The sequence below is a fragment of the Pygocentrus nattereri genome, chromosome 19 (genome assembly GCF_015220715.1).
Source record: "Pygocentrus nattereri isolate fPygNat1 chromosome 19, fPygNat1.pri, whole genome shotgun sequence".
Classification (NCBI taxonomy): Eukaryota; Metazoa; Chordata; class Actinopteri; order Characiformes; family Serrasalmidae; genus Pygocentrus; species Pygocentrus nattereri.
In genome coordinates, this window is record NC_051229.1 from 9790694 (window position 1) to 9808681 (window position 17988).

At 39.4% G+C, this 17988-nt stretch overlaps 1 protein-coding gene across 2 annotated transcripts in view; it reads right to left on the reverse strand.

Moving 5' to 3' along the window:
* gpc5c (glypican 5c) overlaps positions 1-17988 on the reverse strand; it is a 306030-nt gene that overhangs the window by 251089 nt on the left and 36953 nt on the right. The window lies entirely within an intron of this gene.

Genomic DNA, 17988 nt, shown 5'->3' on the forward strand with positions numbered 1-17988 from the left:
CTGCGGTCCTTCTTCTTCAAAACGTGACTACACAGGCCGTGAGTCAGATATCAGTCATCTTATGTATATCTTTTCTGTTGTATATGGCAAAGAAGAAAATATTATCAGTCAGCTGTAAAGCACTATTACTTTGCAATGGATTTTTCAAATCCATTCATAGAAGAGAGGTACATTCTGGGCATCAAGTCAAAATAGTATCCTAAGAAAGAGAAATAATAAGTTTTTTCTGTTTTACCATTTAATACCATATTCTAAACTCTGAAAATATAGGTTTACTTTTGGTTTTGAACAGTATATAAAATGGCTAAAATGGCATTGCAGACACTGCAATCCCTTGATCCTAACACACTCAGAAAAGAAATTAAGACCTTTCTGATGTCAAAACGCTCGGTGGCTAAATTATCGTGGAATTCCCCTTTAACGCCATAAAATGCCATGCTGGTTACATCTTAAGGCTTAATATTTAGTAATTACATCAGCAACAATGCAAACTGGCTGAATTATCCACCATTATAAAAGTAATCAATGGAAGTCTGGACGTGGGATTAACCAAGTGGAATGTTAATAAGATTCTAGGCCACACAATTAACTAGCAGCGAAGTAAAAGGAGAAAACATTTTTTGTTCATATTTAAACTCTTTTCCCTGTAGCCATAAAATGCAATTTCTGTCATTTCCATATTTTTGGGCCCCTCCCTTGAACCACGCAATTTCTTTGCTGATGGAATACATTATATACAAAACATTGACTAAATATATTTTGATGGAAATATGTACGATTTACAAAACCAAAGCAAACTGAATTGTCTTCACAGCACGTCTCCCACCTCCTCCTCAACTCCCCCACACCCCCCCATTTACTACTCACTAACTCAATATAGTCACAAGATTTCATATACAGACAGTCAACCATGTCAGTTAATCTGATAACAGAGTTACACAGACAAAACGTTTTTATTTAATTATATTAATCATAAATAACCAATTCACTTTCCATTCCGCCAGACGAATGGCCACCAGGGCCTACAGTAAGAGGAACAAAGAAAAAAGGTGTTTTATTCAGATCCTGAATCTGTCCAGCTGACTAATTTGAAACAAGACATAACAAACATCCCTATGCTTCTGTTCTCACTCTGCACACACGCACCCACCCAAACCCAACCCTTTCTCTCCTTTCCAAATCCCAGGCCTTGTCAGGAGGTTAACAGGTGGACTGGGCTAGGGAGTGTATGGGGGGCGGTGTTATTATGGAAGGTAATATGTTCCCCATCTCTCCATCAATATGCCTGCAATTAAGATGGCTGCTCAGCTATATCGAAACCCTCCAAGACAAACAATTCCTGAGATGCCGAGCTGTAATTCTGCTTCAGGTCTCATGGGAGAAATCTGATCATGGGGAAAGGTTGGGGGGGTGAAGTAGGGGGCTGTGTGGGAAGATGAGGTAGGATATGTGTATGAGAGCAGGGTGTGAATCATATGAGGTTGGGTGTCTAACCCTTCTAATTAAGACTTCAACCCCCAAAAAGATGCAAAGACAAAAGGTAGAAGGAGTTTCTAAAGCTTACAATAGTAAACACATGCAAGCCATGCTTGAAAGAAACATGGAGCACAATTTAGGACATCCCTACAGTTCATATCATTCCTTAACCTGAGGTACTGTCAGCAGTTAAGGAATATAGTCATTCACTGTGTTCTCTGGGAAGAGTAAATATAAGTATCTGGGGCAATGCGCAATAGCTCGCTGGTCAAATGAGCTGCCTGTAATTTAAAGGCAACTGTTTATTCATGCCCTGTAAATTCATCTGCCACACCAGATCATTTATATAATTTGTCACTTTCCCTGGAATTACAATGCTGCCTATTCTCTAATGTTAGATGGTAAATTCATCATGCTAGCATGCTATTTTTAGGTTGCTTACTATCTCTGCCATAATCAATTAACCTCACATGTATACCTACTTTTTTCCTCTGCTACCATCACTGTCTGTTAAAAGAATACAGCAGGCTCTATAATGGCTCTCTAAGGACTGGTTAGAACTAGGACGAATAAGGTAAATACACACAGGCTTGATTACTGCCAACCCTGTTGGATCTTAACATGACTTAAATAGAACTTTTCCAGCACAAGGTCTCGACAAGCAGTTGAGATGAAAAAGGTATTGAAAACGCAGTCTGGAAAGGTTTACAAATACATTTCTAAGGCTCAGAGATTATAGCAACAGCCATTACTTCCAAAAAGAGAGGAAAAGTCATGAATCTTTCCAAAATGAACTGTCTAATTGGCCTACCAAAGTTCCTCCTCCAAGGGCACAACAACAACACATCTGGGAAGTCACAAAAGAACCCAGATAAATAAGGAACTATATATCTTGTTTGCCTCAGATAAGGTCAGCGTTCACGATTCTACCATTAGAAAGAGGCTCGACAAAATTCTTGTCCATAGGAGTTTCAAAGCAAAAACTACTGCTAACTTACAGGAACACAGAGGTTCATCTCACATTTGCCATAAAAACGTCATGACCTTGATGACCCTCAAGTCTTCTGAAATGACTTGTAGATTGATGAGCTGAAAATGAAATTTTCTGAAAGACAGGGATTCTGTTACGTCATTCCACAGTAAGAACTTCATACCAGCAGTGAAACATGCTGACGGTAGTCTGATGTTGTGGGAACGCTTTGCTGCTTCAGTATGTGGGCAACTTCTCATAACTGATGGAATCATAAACTCTGCTTTCTACTGGACAATACTGCAGAAGAATGTGTGGCCCCAGCTGAACTCTGTAAAGAAGACAGGACCAAAATTACTCCGCAGCAATGTGAAAAACTGATCTCCAGTTATAGGATGTGTCTGGTTGCATATATGGTTCCAAACTAGCCTTTTTGGTCACTTATTTGGTGACTATGAAACTAATATGTAAGCAATGTGAGAAATGGAAATCTTGGACTACCACCAAGGTTTTTTAGGGGTTAACTGTCGCCAAAGCCCTCAGTAATGTTCAGCGCGGCCTTGCAAGTCCAACAATAGTCCGCTCTGGAACTAAATCAAACCACAGTCATACTGACCGTATGGAGAGCACTCTCTGGTGTGGCTGGACAAGAAAGCACTGATGCATGAAGTAGGACCATGGGGGGACATTTTAATGATGCTGAGAGGAGGGGGGAGGTTGCATGGGTTTGGATCATGAGCCTGGCAAAATGAAGTGAGGCACTGAAAAGAATAATAAGCCTGATGGATGCATCTCTCCCTCTTGTGAGAGAGAAAAGCCTCCACTTCCATGAATTCAATGAATATGTCCTTTTAACTCATTTTTTTTTTTACCTTAAAATCTCCTGTATAAAATTTGTGCAGTTTTATCCCCCAAAAATGTAAATAAATAACATAAATAATCCCATTTTAATAATCTTATTTTCCAACTTGCTGCTGTTAGGCTGTGACATTACAACCATATCAACGCAAGCTGAATGTGCAGCTTCATTTCTAGAGGAAATGAACTGGGGATTGATTGGTACTTTTTGAAATACTACAAGATACATGCAGGAAAAGTTTGCGTTCTATGGTCCCTCTGAAGTGCAAGTGAACTTTTTTTGGACATAAAAGACTTTGATGTAGTATATTAACACTTCTAAAATATAAAACACAGCATTCATTTCCCAGTCCATGCAGACCATTTATAGAAACTAAGCTGCCATAACAGCCTGTTTTGAATGGATTAATTATTTGTGTGGTCATTACAAAAATAAATGAAAAAATAAAATTATTTCAACCTATTCAGCCCACAGTAGTTTAGCCCCGCCCATTTATGTTGAAGTTATAAGGAGTGTTTCAGCCTGGACTGCTTTGTGAATGAGGAACAGTACATAATGAAATGCTCCAAAAATGCCAAACTGCAACATAAACAAGCATCAGTGGTGAGTGTCTGTGCCAACAAATGCTAGAGAAGGGGCACGTGGCACGCCAGATCAGTGGGGTTTAGCTTTCCTCGTTTGAATGTGAGAACACCACCCACCCAACTCCTGCAAGAAAACAGACCAATCTGCTCATCTGGACTGGTCTCCAATGGCGGAGATGGTCATTTCAGAGATCTAATTACATTATGTGGCTGATATTCAAGAACTCAGGCTTTTATTTTATGATAGGTAGCTCATCATAATGTCGTGCCCAATATTTGAACACATAGCACTAACGTTACACCCGTGGCCTATAGCTAGCTAGCTAACTGCTGAACCACCTAAAACAGAGATGGCATGGTCATATTTATGGACAATGGTGAAATGTATTATGTTTTATTCTGTACACAACTATAAAGAACAACTGCAAGCAAACACTGAGCCTTGTTGTTAATGGGGTAGCTAATGTTATACTAATGGTAGAGAAGTCACTTTATGTGAGGCAGAGCAACGCAAAAAAACAATGTGTATACATTGATAACACTGATTGGTAGTTTGGCAGATCTGATGTGCACTAAAACCGAAGCGACTGAAATCAAACCAAAGAGAACAGTAGAAAAAAAAAAAGTAAAAGTTACAAAAACTGCAACAATTTATTTTTACTCTTTGGATCCACCTCCCACCTTAACACAAAGCATGCCCCAAGAACTTTCATCAAATCATGCTATTCAAGTAGTCTCCAAATTAGTCTTTGTATAGCAGCGGCGTTTGGCCATAGTGGGTGTTAAACTCCACTCTTCTGTCCAGGGAGCATTTTGAAGTTACAAGCCTAAAAATGCTTGGCTTTCAGTTCATACTAATTTGAGGATAGTCAGGAGTGTCTTTGCTCTCCGGTTTTTCTTTGTAATGAGCTCCCACTGTAATGAACCCTCACTACCAGGCGGATATCTGCTCTACAGCTCTAATTAAGGAACAGAAAGTTTGAATAAGAAACCAACTTTAGCCTCGTCGAGTTAGCTTTGTTACCTGTCCTGGACTTTGATGCAGTTGACTATTAACTATTAGCCAACATCTAGTAACCAACTATTAGATACATCTCCATGAAGGTCATGCATCGAAGCCCGGTTCTCTGAGTGCCAAATATGTATTTACTTCATTTGATATGTAAACTCAACCATTTAAACAGTTCAACACTTTATACATAAGCCTAACTGACTGACCCCTTAATAAAGAAAAAAAAAAAAAAATTCAGCAAACAGCGGCCTGTGGGCAGCGAACTGAGACCACTGATGAAGTACTAGAGCATGACTAACACCAACTGTGAAGCAACAGATGAACTACTGTTTCTGACTTTACCAATAATACAGGAGTGTCTAACAGAGCAGACAGTAAGTGGACACAGTGTTTAAAAACTCCAGCTGTGTCTGATCCACTCAGATCAGCGCAACACACACTAACACACCGCCACCAAACCAGTGTCACTACAGTGCTGAGAATAATCCACCATCAAAATTATACCAGAGAAACAGATGGATTACAATCTGTAACTGTAGAACTACAAGGTGCACATATATTCTAAGTGGAGCTGATAAAATGGACAAAGTGTAGTCAAATGCATCTTTAAAAGGAAGAGTAACAAAAACAATGTTTGAAAATGGTAATATAAAATGAATTTTGAATGTTTTTCATACACAAAAATACAAAGTGCTATAAATGGATCACAGGAGGAGAAATAAAAATGTAGGGCCCTTTAATTAGTGTTATTTCTCCAACATTATGCTCTTAAAAAACAGCCTTCAGTTTCTGCTTCTTGTGAAAGATACTGTCTCCACTTTATTACTCTCTCTTCATTCTTGATTTCTTCCATTTCCTCCTTATTCCTTCCCCATCCCATCCCTTTCTTCGCTCTTTCATCCCCTGCTCTGTCTGACCGCACCTTATTAGCATACAGTACATCATCCAGCCCTGGACTGGATTGCAAGGGCCTGAAGCCGTGCTTTATGGCTGCTCTTATTGAAGTGCACAGCTTGCCTGTCCAGCCTTTATGGCGTGGGGACAGCTGCAATGGCCTAAATCATTCCAGCCTTTTAAAGGGGAAAAACACAGTGACTAACCGAACACAGAGGGACTTTAAATGCCAGCGCTAGCAGCCATACGTCCCCGTCACTGCCGCAGCAGCTGGTCAGCAGAGGATGGAGCAGGGTCCATTCCCATCATGCTGTAGTTTCCAGGGACACCATAGCTAAGCAGCAGGTGTGTGGTGTGGAGCCCTGGCAGCATCAAGATGACTCTGGAGAATGTACACAACTTCCTGTCTGGGATTTTTCACTTTCTACTGTACAAATATCAGAGACCACAATTTCATTTATATAATTTCAAGTCAAAATGACCATTAACTACAAGTTATTCATTTCTGATGTGAGGGAAAAAAAACAGAAAAACATAACACAAAATTAGCTCCGCAACTAAATGAACTACCAGGTTGTTCACTATGCCCCGTGTCCACTCTTTGCCTTTATCACAGCTTCCATTCTTTTTTGGGAGACTTACTTTAAATTTTTCAAAGAAATCTGCAGGGATATTTGCCCAAACCTCTGAAGTTCAGTCTTAAAAGTTGGTGACATTTCTGGTTCTCATTATTCAAGTAATCATAATTACATATTTAAGCTCATCAGTCCATAAACCTCATCTCAGACAGTCACGGTGTTCTAGCACAAACATTCTTCTTATTTATTTCTTTTCTAAGGATTTTTTTTTCCAGATCTAAGGAGTGGAGCTTGATTTTCTCCTCCTTCAAAGATGAAGTGCTGTTTATCTGATGAAGACAGTTTTGCTGGTCTCCTAGTCTTGCATGTGATTGTTAAAAGACTCCTTATCTCTGTAACTGTTAATCATTTTTAAGCTTCAGTTTTGGAAACTCCTGGTTTTTCACTTTGTCTCTTGACTTAATTGCACATATCACTTTATATACTGCCACTGTCCAAAAAACACAAGTACCTCTAATTTTTTTCTCCATCGTTTGGGCACAGCAGTTATACTTTACATTGAGCAAGAATTTCATGATGTAAAGACCAACAGAAACACTCCACAATTAGTTAGAATTAAACCTCTTTACATTAACTTACATTAAAAGTAAGGAATATTTTGGCCTTTTCCTGTAAAGACTGCATTTTGGTGCTTCTATATGAACAGCAACAATATGAGGGACACCAAGTTTGACCACATCCATGATCAATATACATTACAAACTAGCATTACTTATTATTAAGTAGGTTTTTTTCTCTCTCATTCAGTATTTCTCTGGCAAGACAGAGAGACAGAAAGTCTCGAAGGAGTCCAAGAGCGAGACCGGCCCAAACTAAAACCTAATTTCCTTGATTCTTCTTTCTCTCTCTGGGATCACTCCTCATCCAGCTCCACACAGGAAGCAACATGGCGAGTCCAATTAGTCAAAGGATAAGTCTGTAAAGCAACAGGCGGATGGGAGGGGACAGGAGACGAACCGTTCGATTACACTCCCTCTCTGGACCTGTGAAGTCATGCGGTTATGGCTGGAGACCAGAGGGAACAGCAGAATAACAATGATGGGAAAAAGAAAAGCGAGAGTAAAAATGGAGAGACAGAGAGAGACGTCTCCTTGGCAGCCAGGTCGTCTGCGAGATGCGAGGGATCCCCACAGAGCCTAAAGCCTGGCACTGTGCCCACACAGAGACTCTAGCAATGCCCACTGCTTCTCTAAAGCCACTTCTGCACTGACAGCCACAATGCCTCACCTACGGCACAGAGAACAGAGCTGAAACGTATTCATTGCAAGGATAACTACATCTAAATAAGACACTGATCCAAACTAAAAGAAAGCAACACACTGTAGCCACTTTAAGTTTTCCAGACATCTGTACTTTTCTTCCCATTATTGTAAATAACGTTTCAATGGTAAATAACCTTGTTTCTTACAATTTTGAGCTCACTGTAAAGTAAAAAAGATAGTTTAGTTAACTCACTTTTAGAGGTTCAATAAACTCAACACACAACACATTACCCTCTGTAAAATACAGAAAACATGGAGAGACCTTTCAGCTATTAAGCTTCTAAACTGTGGTACTCAAGTCCACCTTTTATTAGACAATCAAGCCCAGCGCTCACTTTCAAGAAGCATTTACAAACGTATCTCCAAGTCAGCATTTAACTAAAACTCTATGACTTGTGGTATTTATCTTCTAATTCGATTTTTTTCCATTTCCGTCTGATTGTAAATAAATATTATCACCTGTCTGTAAAGCACTTTGAGCTGCTACCGGCATGAAACGTGCTATATAAATAAACATTATTATTATAATTATTTTTACAGAAAGTTCTTAAGTCTGAAATCTTATCTGCTTCGTCACATGACAACTATAGTTAGGACTGAATTTAGGATAGAAGCTATTACAGAACAACAGGTCATAAGCTTGTAACTTTATCCACTAACTCCAGATAAAAAAAAAAAAACGGTATTACAGAAACATCCTAGCTAGATACGAAGATAAACACCAGAGCGTCTTTACTTCTGTGGTACCCGACTGTTTCTATTGTTTTGTGCAATGACAGGCAGCATAGGCAACACTGAACACAATGACTTGACAAGAGTGTTTTTTTTTCCTCTAACAGCGTTTTAAAATCCCAGAAGCTGCAAACATGATTTCCACTGTCCCCTCTTATTACTTTAGTGTGGTAATGTTGATGAAACTAACTCATCAGATAAAATATTACAGTGAGGGTGGTGAATAAAGAGGAGACAGAGCTGAACATGTGTCTGTCTATTAGGAGGAATAACGTTAGCGTGCCCGGTTAAAGCATTTCAGAATTGGGACTGAAGGTGGAGAGCAGCGACGCTCTGACACAATATTAACATGAAGTTTACAGCGATTCAGTTTTGTTTGGCTTTTTAAAATCAGTAGCAGTAGCTAATGTTAGCCGTCTGGCTCACTAGCTTGATTACTTTGTGTTTCAGCTGTGTTACCCAGCCTACGGTCGCTTGCTGGGTAACAGACACGACAGTTGATTGTCGACTTGAAGATTTCTTAACTTGAGATAAGATGCTGTAAGACCAGATGCCTAAATCAAGATTAGATTTGCTTCTGTAATACGAATTTGTAAAAAATCTTATCTGGAACCTGCAGATCTAAAGTCAAAACAAAAAGATACGAAGTTTCTGTAATATGACCACAGGAGCACATACACACTTTCCCATACGTGCATGGAAATAAGAAGACCTAAAGGCTATGTGTTAAACACTGAAAACCAAACAAATGCACTTCCTTTCTAAATACACATCAAATGACTCATAAGAAACCGACAAACCTCAATGAACAAATCTAGTTAAGTTTAATTGCGGAAAGCCATAATTGCAGCCGGCCACAGGCTCATAAATGAGTAGACTTTGCTTATTATAACATTAATCACGTTATTAAACTATGATGGAGACAGCAAGGCAGACATGGAAAGGTCAAAATGTTATAACCCTGCCAGCCTCTGCTCTTTCAAGTTATTGGCCCAATTCCAGTCGTCAGAAAATATCTCTCTTCCAGTCTGCTGAACAAAACCCAAACACAATGCTCACGCGCTGCAATCTACACAATATCCGCTTTACAGACCATGTTCAAAACCGCAAAAATTCCTTTGGGAGTTTAAAATGAGTCTGTTACAGCAGCGAAAACACAGAAATGTGCAGCGCGGGACCAATATGGCATTAGTTAGCTGGATTCCCATACTTACGCAAAGATATGGAGATGAGACATACCAATACTTCTACAATGTCGTATCTGGTTAGGACTATCTTTTAAGAAGTTTTAAAAGTAGTGTTTTGAAGGAGTATGCTAAAAATCTAATTTACACAACTTGCCACTTTCCCCAAAGGTAGTCAATCAGCCAGGACATGTTTGGTGTTTAAAGTCTGCTTCTATAGTTTTGCACTGGAGCTATAAGGCTGACATAGCTAAAAAATGAATGGAGGTTCTTATCTCATTGATTAGCATCATAAAAACTAGCATGCAGCTGATGAGCCAAAGCATTATGATTCTATGCAATAATGTTGTTGGTCCTCTGTGTGCCTAAAAAGTTCTGACCTGCTGAGGTATGGATTACACATGACCCCTGAAGGTGCCCTGTGGTATCTGGCACCAAGGCATTAGCAGCAGGTCCTTTAAGGGGTTATGACATGTTATGACATGTTTATGAATGCACTGCCTGATGTCTGACACATTGTTTTTTGACAGTTTTGTATTAAAATGTTGGCTTATATGTTGGCTGGTAATGCATTCATGGTGGAGGAATACATGCAGGGCCTTATAAAGCAAAAGAGTCCTCCAAAAAACATTGTTCCCAGATTTACAACTTTTTTTTTGTTACCGTTTTTTAAAACCTTCAACATTACATATAAAACTCTGAAGACACATGTAGGTTCACTGGTGGGTCTGGATAGTAAAAAAAAAACAAAAAACTGTGTTACAGACATTGCAACCTCTGGTTCCCTTCACCACCGCTGTAAAAAAATTTGACCCTATAAGTTTCTCCGCAAATGAACCTTACAACACCAAACCACTCTGAATAACTGTTTTACACGTACTGAATCATTCAGGAATTTTCAAAAATCTGTGGAATTCCCTTTTAGGTCCTATAAGTTGTAGGGTGGAGTTGTGAAAAACCAGACTTGTGGCACCACACCTCATAAATGCTCTTTAAGATTGAGACACGGAGGCCAGAGCAACAACTTGAACTCTTTCTTCATCATGTTTCTCAAACTATTCCAGAACAATGTGTACAGTGTGGCAGGGCTGCATTACCCTGCTGAAATAGGCCACTGATATTGAGGAACACCACTGACATGAAGGAGCATATCTGATCCACAGTCATGTTTAGGCAGGTGGCATGTGACAAACTGAAATCCACATGAATGTCCAGATCCATGGTTTCCCATAAGGACACTGCTCAGTGCATCAAAACCCTCAGCCATAACCATTTGGTCCTGGTCACTTCCCCGGGTAAATGCAATAAGGGTACCTGGCCATCCACAAGATGTAAAAGAAAACAGGATTCATTGGACCAGGCAACCTTCTTACCTCCTTCTAAAAAACGGAATTCAAGACAGCCCCAGAAAATGCTCAATACGACTGACAAGCTATGTGAAATGCAGCAACCAAACTATTTCCAATAAAGCTGTTTCATTCAAAACAACATGCTATATGTCCCAGCACTGAGAAAATATGAGAAACTGTGCTACAACAGCATTGCTAACTTTTAACAATTTTAACAACTTTTAACAATTAAGCCAAAACGAGGTGGTGAAACACTATATTTCCAAAAGTATTCACTCACCCACCTACATCATTGAATTCAAGTGCTCCAATCACTTCCACAGTCCACAGGTGTATAAAACAAAGCACCTAGGCCTGCAGACTGCTTCTACAGACATTAGTGAAGGAATGGGTCGCTCTCAGGAGCTCAGTGAATTCTAGCATGGTACCGTGATAGGATGCCACCTGTCCAGTAGAGTCCAGTCATGAAATTTCCTCACTACTAAATATTCCACAGTCAACTGTCAGTGGTATTATAACAAAGTGGAAGTGATTGGGAACGACAGAAACTCAGCCACGAAGTGGTAGGCCACCTAAAATGACAGGGCGGGGTCAGCAGATGCTGAGGCGCATAGTGCACAGAGGTCGCCAACTTTCTGCAGTCAGTCGCTACAGACCTCCAGACTTCATGTGGCCTTCAGATCAGCTCAAGAACAGCAAAGAGAGCTTCATGGAATTGGTTTCCATGGCCAAGCAGATGAATCCCAGCCTTACATCACCAAGCGCAATGCAAATCATCAAATCCAACAGTATAAAGCGCCGACACTGGACTCTAGAGTAGTGGAGACGTGTTCTCTGAGTGAGGAATCATGCTTTTCCGTCTGGCACACCAATGAACAAGTCTGGGTTTGGCAGTTGCCAGGAGAACGGTACTTGTCTGACTGCACTGTGCCAAGTGTAAAGTTTGGTGAAGGGGGGATTATGGTGTCGGGTTGATTTTCAGGAGTTGGGCTCGGCCCCTTAGTTCCAGTGAAAGGAACTCTTAATGCTTCAGCACCAAGAGATTTTGGACAATTTCACGCTCCCAACTTTGTGGGAACAGTTTGGGGTTCCCTTCCTGTTCCAACATGACTGCACACCAGTGACCAAAGCAAGGTCCATAAAGACATGGATGAGTGAGTTTGGTGTGGAAGAACTTGTCTGGCCTGCACAGAGTCCTGACCTCAACCTGATAGAACACCTTTAGGATGAATTCGTGCAGAGACTGCAAGCCAGGCCTTCTTGTCCAACATCAGTGTCTGACCTCACCAATGCGCTTCTGGAAGAATGGTCAAAAATTCCCATAAACACACTCCTAAACCTTGTGGAAAGCCTTCCCAGAAGAGTTGAAGCTGTTACAGATGCAAAGGGTGGGCCAACATCATATTAAACACTATGGATTAAGAATGGGATGTCACTCAAGGGAAGTGAAGGCAGATGAGCGAATACATATAGTGGCAATATAGTGCATAATATATTTATATACACATTTTTATACACACACACACACACATTATATATATATATATATATATATATATATATATATATATATATATATATATATATATATGATAAAATGATATAGAATCTCTAGAGCCTCATTAAAAAAATTAAAAAATTAAAAAACCCTCATATTTCTATTCCTCAATCATGGCTAGCTTGACTTGCTTGTTTGTTCGTGTGGCAGTGTTTTACAGGCTTATATCACATGGTATTAGATAGTATGTAATGTTGGTATTGATGCATTTTTAAAAGGTCGAGTAAATGAGCCATATAGGTATCGGTCTAATACTTGATACCAGTATCTGTATCAGTGAATCGCTATTTATCGCAATACAAAAACAGTAGTAGCAGCAGCATCCTGAAGGATTTCTGCCCATAGTTTTATGCATTATCATAGATAACAGCACTCCTTCAACCATACTAGTGCTTTAAATATCTTTTCCTAAGGCTCTGAATGAATTTTGACCAATAATGTGCACATCTTTGGTAACGAAATGCTTCGAGAAAATTGTTAAATCACATGAAGTCAGTAAAAGTTAGATCCTTTCCGGCTTGCATCTTGCTCTGGAAGGTGGGGATGGGACAGTGGATAATCTAAAATGATATCTGCTGGATTCACTTATTTACACGACGAAGGAACTGAAACCAGAGCCAAAATCTTATTTGTGGATTTCTCTTCTGCTTTTAATACACTGGAGAGCTTTTATTCTCTTATAAATTTTAAACTATGTTAGACTGGATAACAGATTAATAATGAATTTAGATTAATGGATTTTCTGACCCTAAGATTACAAAGGGTACTTTTAAATGAAAGCTTTTCAAATGTCTCTTATGCATTCACCCCAAACGTATTTTGTCTCCCTTGCTGTTCATCCTGTATGTGAATAATTGAATGAATGCTTGTAACACCACATCATAAACTTCGCATATGACACAGTTTTATTGATTCTGCTTTCCGGTGCGGATCAAGAACTTGGTACAGTCTTGCAGGAATTTACAGAGAGCTGTGAACAGGCATGTCTGGAAATTAATATTTTATAAACAAAGGCGATGAGTAAGTAGGGGTTTTAACCAATGCTGAAGTTACAGTTCAACACTAATCTATTGCAGATTGGCTCAGACTGCTTTAGGCCTTCTATCACCCTGTAAAACACAGCATTCACAAATAATTAAACAACTACCGGAGAGAGACACAACATTAACTGCACAGATTAGACAGTTTAAGCTCCACTAAGCAATTAGCATGCAGCCTGAAAGCCTGACTGGTGACTTTCTCGTGTGAGAAATAAAACTCGACTTTTCAGGAAGAGTTTAACATGGTTCATTTACAGCTGCTCTTCCTTCTAATTTATGAGCTTGTATGTATGTCTTTTTTGGATTTATCTACTTTGATGTAACCACAACTTCAAAATAATTTATTCCCAGGTTTTATGAAAGAAAGCGTTCCATGTATACAACGTTCTCTCTAACGTTTGTTCTTTGGAGAATAAACTGGACTACCTCCGGATTCAGCAGGCTACCCAGCCTGAGTTCAGAGATTGCTGTGTTTTCGTTTTTACGGAGACGTGGATGACGCGCTCCACTCCGGACTTGGCCATTCAGCTCGACGGCCTGTTGTGCTTCCGTGCGGACACAGACACTGAGCTGTGAAGACTGAAGAAGGCTCATCTCCCCCTTCCCATCCTCACCATGTTCTACAGGGGGACTGTGGAGAGCATCCTGAGCAGCTGCATCATCGCTTGTTTTGGGAATTGCACCGCCTCAGACCGCAAAACCCTACAGTGTATAGTGAGGACAGCTGAGATGATCATTGGGGACTCTGTCCCCTCCATCATGGACATCTACACCACAAGCTGTGTTCGGAAAGCCACTAGCATTGTGGACGACCCCATCCATCCCTCACACAGACTTTTTTCACTGCTGCCATCTGGCAGAAGGTACCGGAGCATCTGTGCCACCACTGCTAGACTCTGCAACAGCTTCATTCCTCAAGCCATCAGGTTTTTAAACTCACAAGGACTGAGCTAACCCCCCATACTCCACACACACAACTCTTTTGATGCACTACTTGCACTCTCTGGAAAATTGCTGCTACACTGTGTTTTCACTGTTTTACTCCGGTTTTTCTACCTCACTAACTGCTGTTTATGTCTGTCTTCTGACTGCGTGACTCACAACAGATCACAGCATGTTAATATCGCTGCACCTTATTCTCACTACCTCATGTCCAGACTGAGTGCTGTGTTGGTGCTGCACTGTCCTGTCAGTTTACTGTGTCTAATGTATATTTATCGTATTTATTGCTTCTAGTTTAATTTTTGTTTGCACACGATATCTGCACGTTCACACTTTGTACATTTTGTTCCTTGTTGCACCATGTTGTTCCTGGAGGAACATAATTTCACTCCACTGTGTATTTGTACATAGATGGAATGACAATAAAATCCTCTTGACTTGACTACAGGAGTTTATCCGCATGAGGCCAACCATGAAAAAAATATTATGAAATAACTACATGTGTTGACATGTAATATGGAATGAAAATATGAATTAAATGCAATTTACTTCTGTGCATAGACCACTCTCAATCATCTGAAGTGTAGCATCTTATCATAGGTGTTCCCCTGGGATCAGCTCTAGGCCCATTGCTATTCTCTTTATACCCCAAACGGGTTCACAGGAAGTTTTTTTTCTCCACTTTTATTAACTTTTATGGACTTTTGGAAAATCAATGCTGTGAAATCAATCACCATAACTATATTTTTAGTGTTTATTCTGCCCTTTGCATTGTGTGAAAATGAGAAATGGAACAATGAATGGTCTAAATTAACACTGAAAAAATCTCTTTACATAAATGCACTTTAAAATTAAGAACATATTTTTTGCACCATTTCTGAATTTTTTTGTCTGTCTTACATTTTTTTTCTGTCTTACAATTTCATGTGACAATAGCAACAACACAGTGGATGGCTGAGTTACTATAAGAAAAAAGTATGCAAAGTCACAAACAGTCTGAGGCTGGTATGTGTGCATGTGTATGCATGTTACACTTGCTCTATAAACAATGCTTGTGTCCTCTATGTCTCTCCAGTCGTCACCTACAGCCTTGACCTCCAGAGCATCTGATAAGTAAAGCTCCCATTGCCTATGAACCATAACATCTCAACCATTTCACCAGCCATTTAAACACCTCCTGTACTGTTTCTGCTGATCCCTCATTCAGCCAAGCCTTAAAAGGCAAGTCCACTGTGAGAACACTGTAATCATCTCTATTGTTTTAACATTCCTGATTTCTCTTCCGGCTCTGATGACATATGACCACTCTCCAGGCATTCTCTGCATACTTTTTAAGACATAACACAAACTTCATGGACAAACTTCTGAGCCTTCTCTTTGAACAAACAGGAAAGAGTGAAAGAGAAAAGACTGTCCCTGAGAGTGTTAGTGAAAGAGAACTTTAAAACAGAGTAAGGAGGGAGACAGAAAGGCTTATATAGGTAGATAAACTTGATTACAGGGAGTGAACTAGAATATGGCACAACAGATTGTTCCTGATCTGAATCTGATCTGATGTGTGCTTGAAAACTATGCTCTGAAATCAATTATTGCGTCATTACGATTTTAAAACAATAAAAAGGCTAATATTAGTCAGCTAAACGTCATGCTGCACTGATGTTTTCGATGAAGACTAGCAAGCCAGGCTACGACTCAACAGCAGTGGCAAGAACATTGCCCCTCTATCAGCTGAAGTCTAGCATCTTACTGCGGGTCTTTCCCCTGGGATCAGCTCTAGGCCCACTGCAATTCTCTTCATACCCCAAACCAGTGTAAACAGTTCACAAAGAGCTGTGTCTCCACTTTTTTATGGACTTTTGGAAAAAACACCGCTGTCAAATCAATGGTGTTTATGCTGCCCCTTTTCTTTGTGAACATTTAATGATAAATGGAACAATGGTCTAAAATCACACAGAAAAAAATCTTTTACATGAATGCACTGATTTTAGTTTTGGGTGGGGCCAATGTCCCAGTGTCCCTTCATAATTGGAGCCTGTGGTCACAATTTATCTATCACATCATGGATAAATGGTTAGAATAAAAGTCAGAAAACCAAGCATAAACCAAAAGGAATAAAATCCAGCAGGAAACTGAACTTACAATAAGCAACTATTGCTCTGTTTTGTACACTCAGAAGTTTAGTCAAATAAAGTTTTTAACCCAAACAACCCAAATCACTTAGAAACTAAATGCAGTGAGTATACATCTAAACATCCAGAGCTCCCATCTGCAGCTTTCCTCTCTTCGGCTATCTCAGTAGCAAATTCGTGGGGGTCTGACTGGTTACATTTTCTTGTAATTTTCTTGTTTATGATGGGAGATATAGGTTATATGCGAGATATAAAGGTCAGGAAGCCCAGATCTGGACATTAACAATGTACATCATTTTACATAACATAAAAATAAATGAAAAACATGAGTTAACATCAGAAAACAAACACCGTAAAAATTAAGAATGTCTTCTGCGGCCTCGTTTTTAAAAAGTAGTTCATATCTTTCAAGAATCAGGATCTCTATATGATTTGTCCTGCAACTGTGTGATCTGTTAAATTCCATCAGCTGCACAGATGGTTTAAATACTGAAGCACTGACTAGGATAAGCTTGGAAATTACTACACCAAATAAAATCACTACTTTTATTAATATTATTATTAATACAAGTACTATTTGTGTTTATTCTAATATTAGTACTCTTACCAGCAAATAACGTTTTAATTGTCTCAGGTGCCTAAAAGCTTTATACAGTATAGGATATTGTATTAGCTCACATCAGTTTTATGCTAAAAAACTTGTCAGGTACATTCTTAAAGAATATGGTTCTTCAAGGGCTCTTTAGTAAAGACAATGGTTCTATATAGAACCATGAACACTCATACCATCTGCATGCTTAAAAGGCTTATTTGCATTATGAAACTGTTCTTCAGATTCATGGAAAATGTATAGGGATCTATATGGAACTTTTTTGAAAAGTTTTCCATAAAGCATGTTCTTCTACTGTTACAATAAAGTTACAACAACAGAAAGACCATTTTTGCTGCTATACGTAACGATTGTCTTTACTAAAGAACCCCTGAAGAACCGTCTTTAAGAATGTACCTGACAAGTTTGGTAGCATAAAACTGCTGTGAACTAATATTTTATATGATTGTATCTTAACTGAGAAACAAGAACAAATATTACACCAAGTTAAATAAAAGGCATAGTATTCTCAAACTTTTGACGGACATGTGTTTCATTATAAGTGTTTGCTGGTGTAAATCCACTGCCTTTTCTTAAAGTTAAGGACAGTGCCAAAACAGCTCTGTGTAGGCCGCCAGTGGCTGGCTTTATCATTCCGTGTCTGAACCCAGTAACAAAGGCCTACAACAAAGACCTTCTGTCAATAAATATCACAATTAAAGTGTCTGTGCAGTGAAGGAACATTAAAGCAGATTGCTGTTGATTAGGAC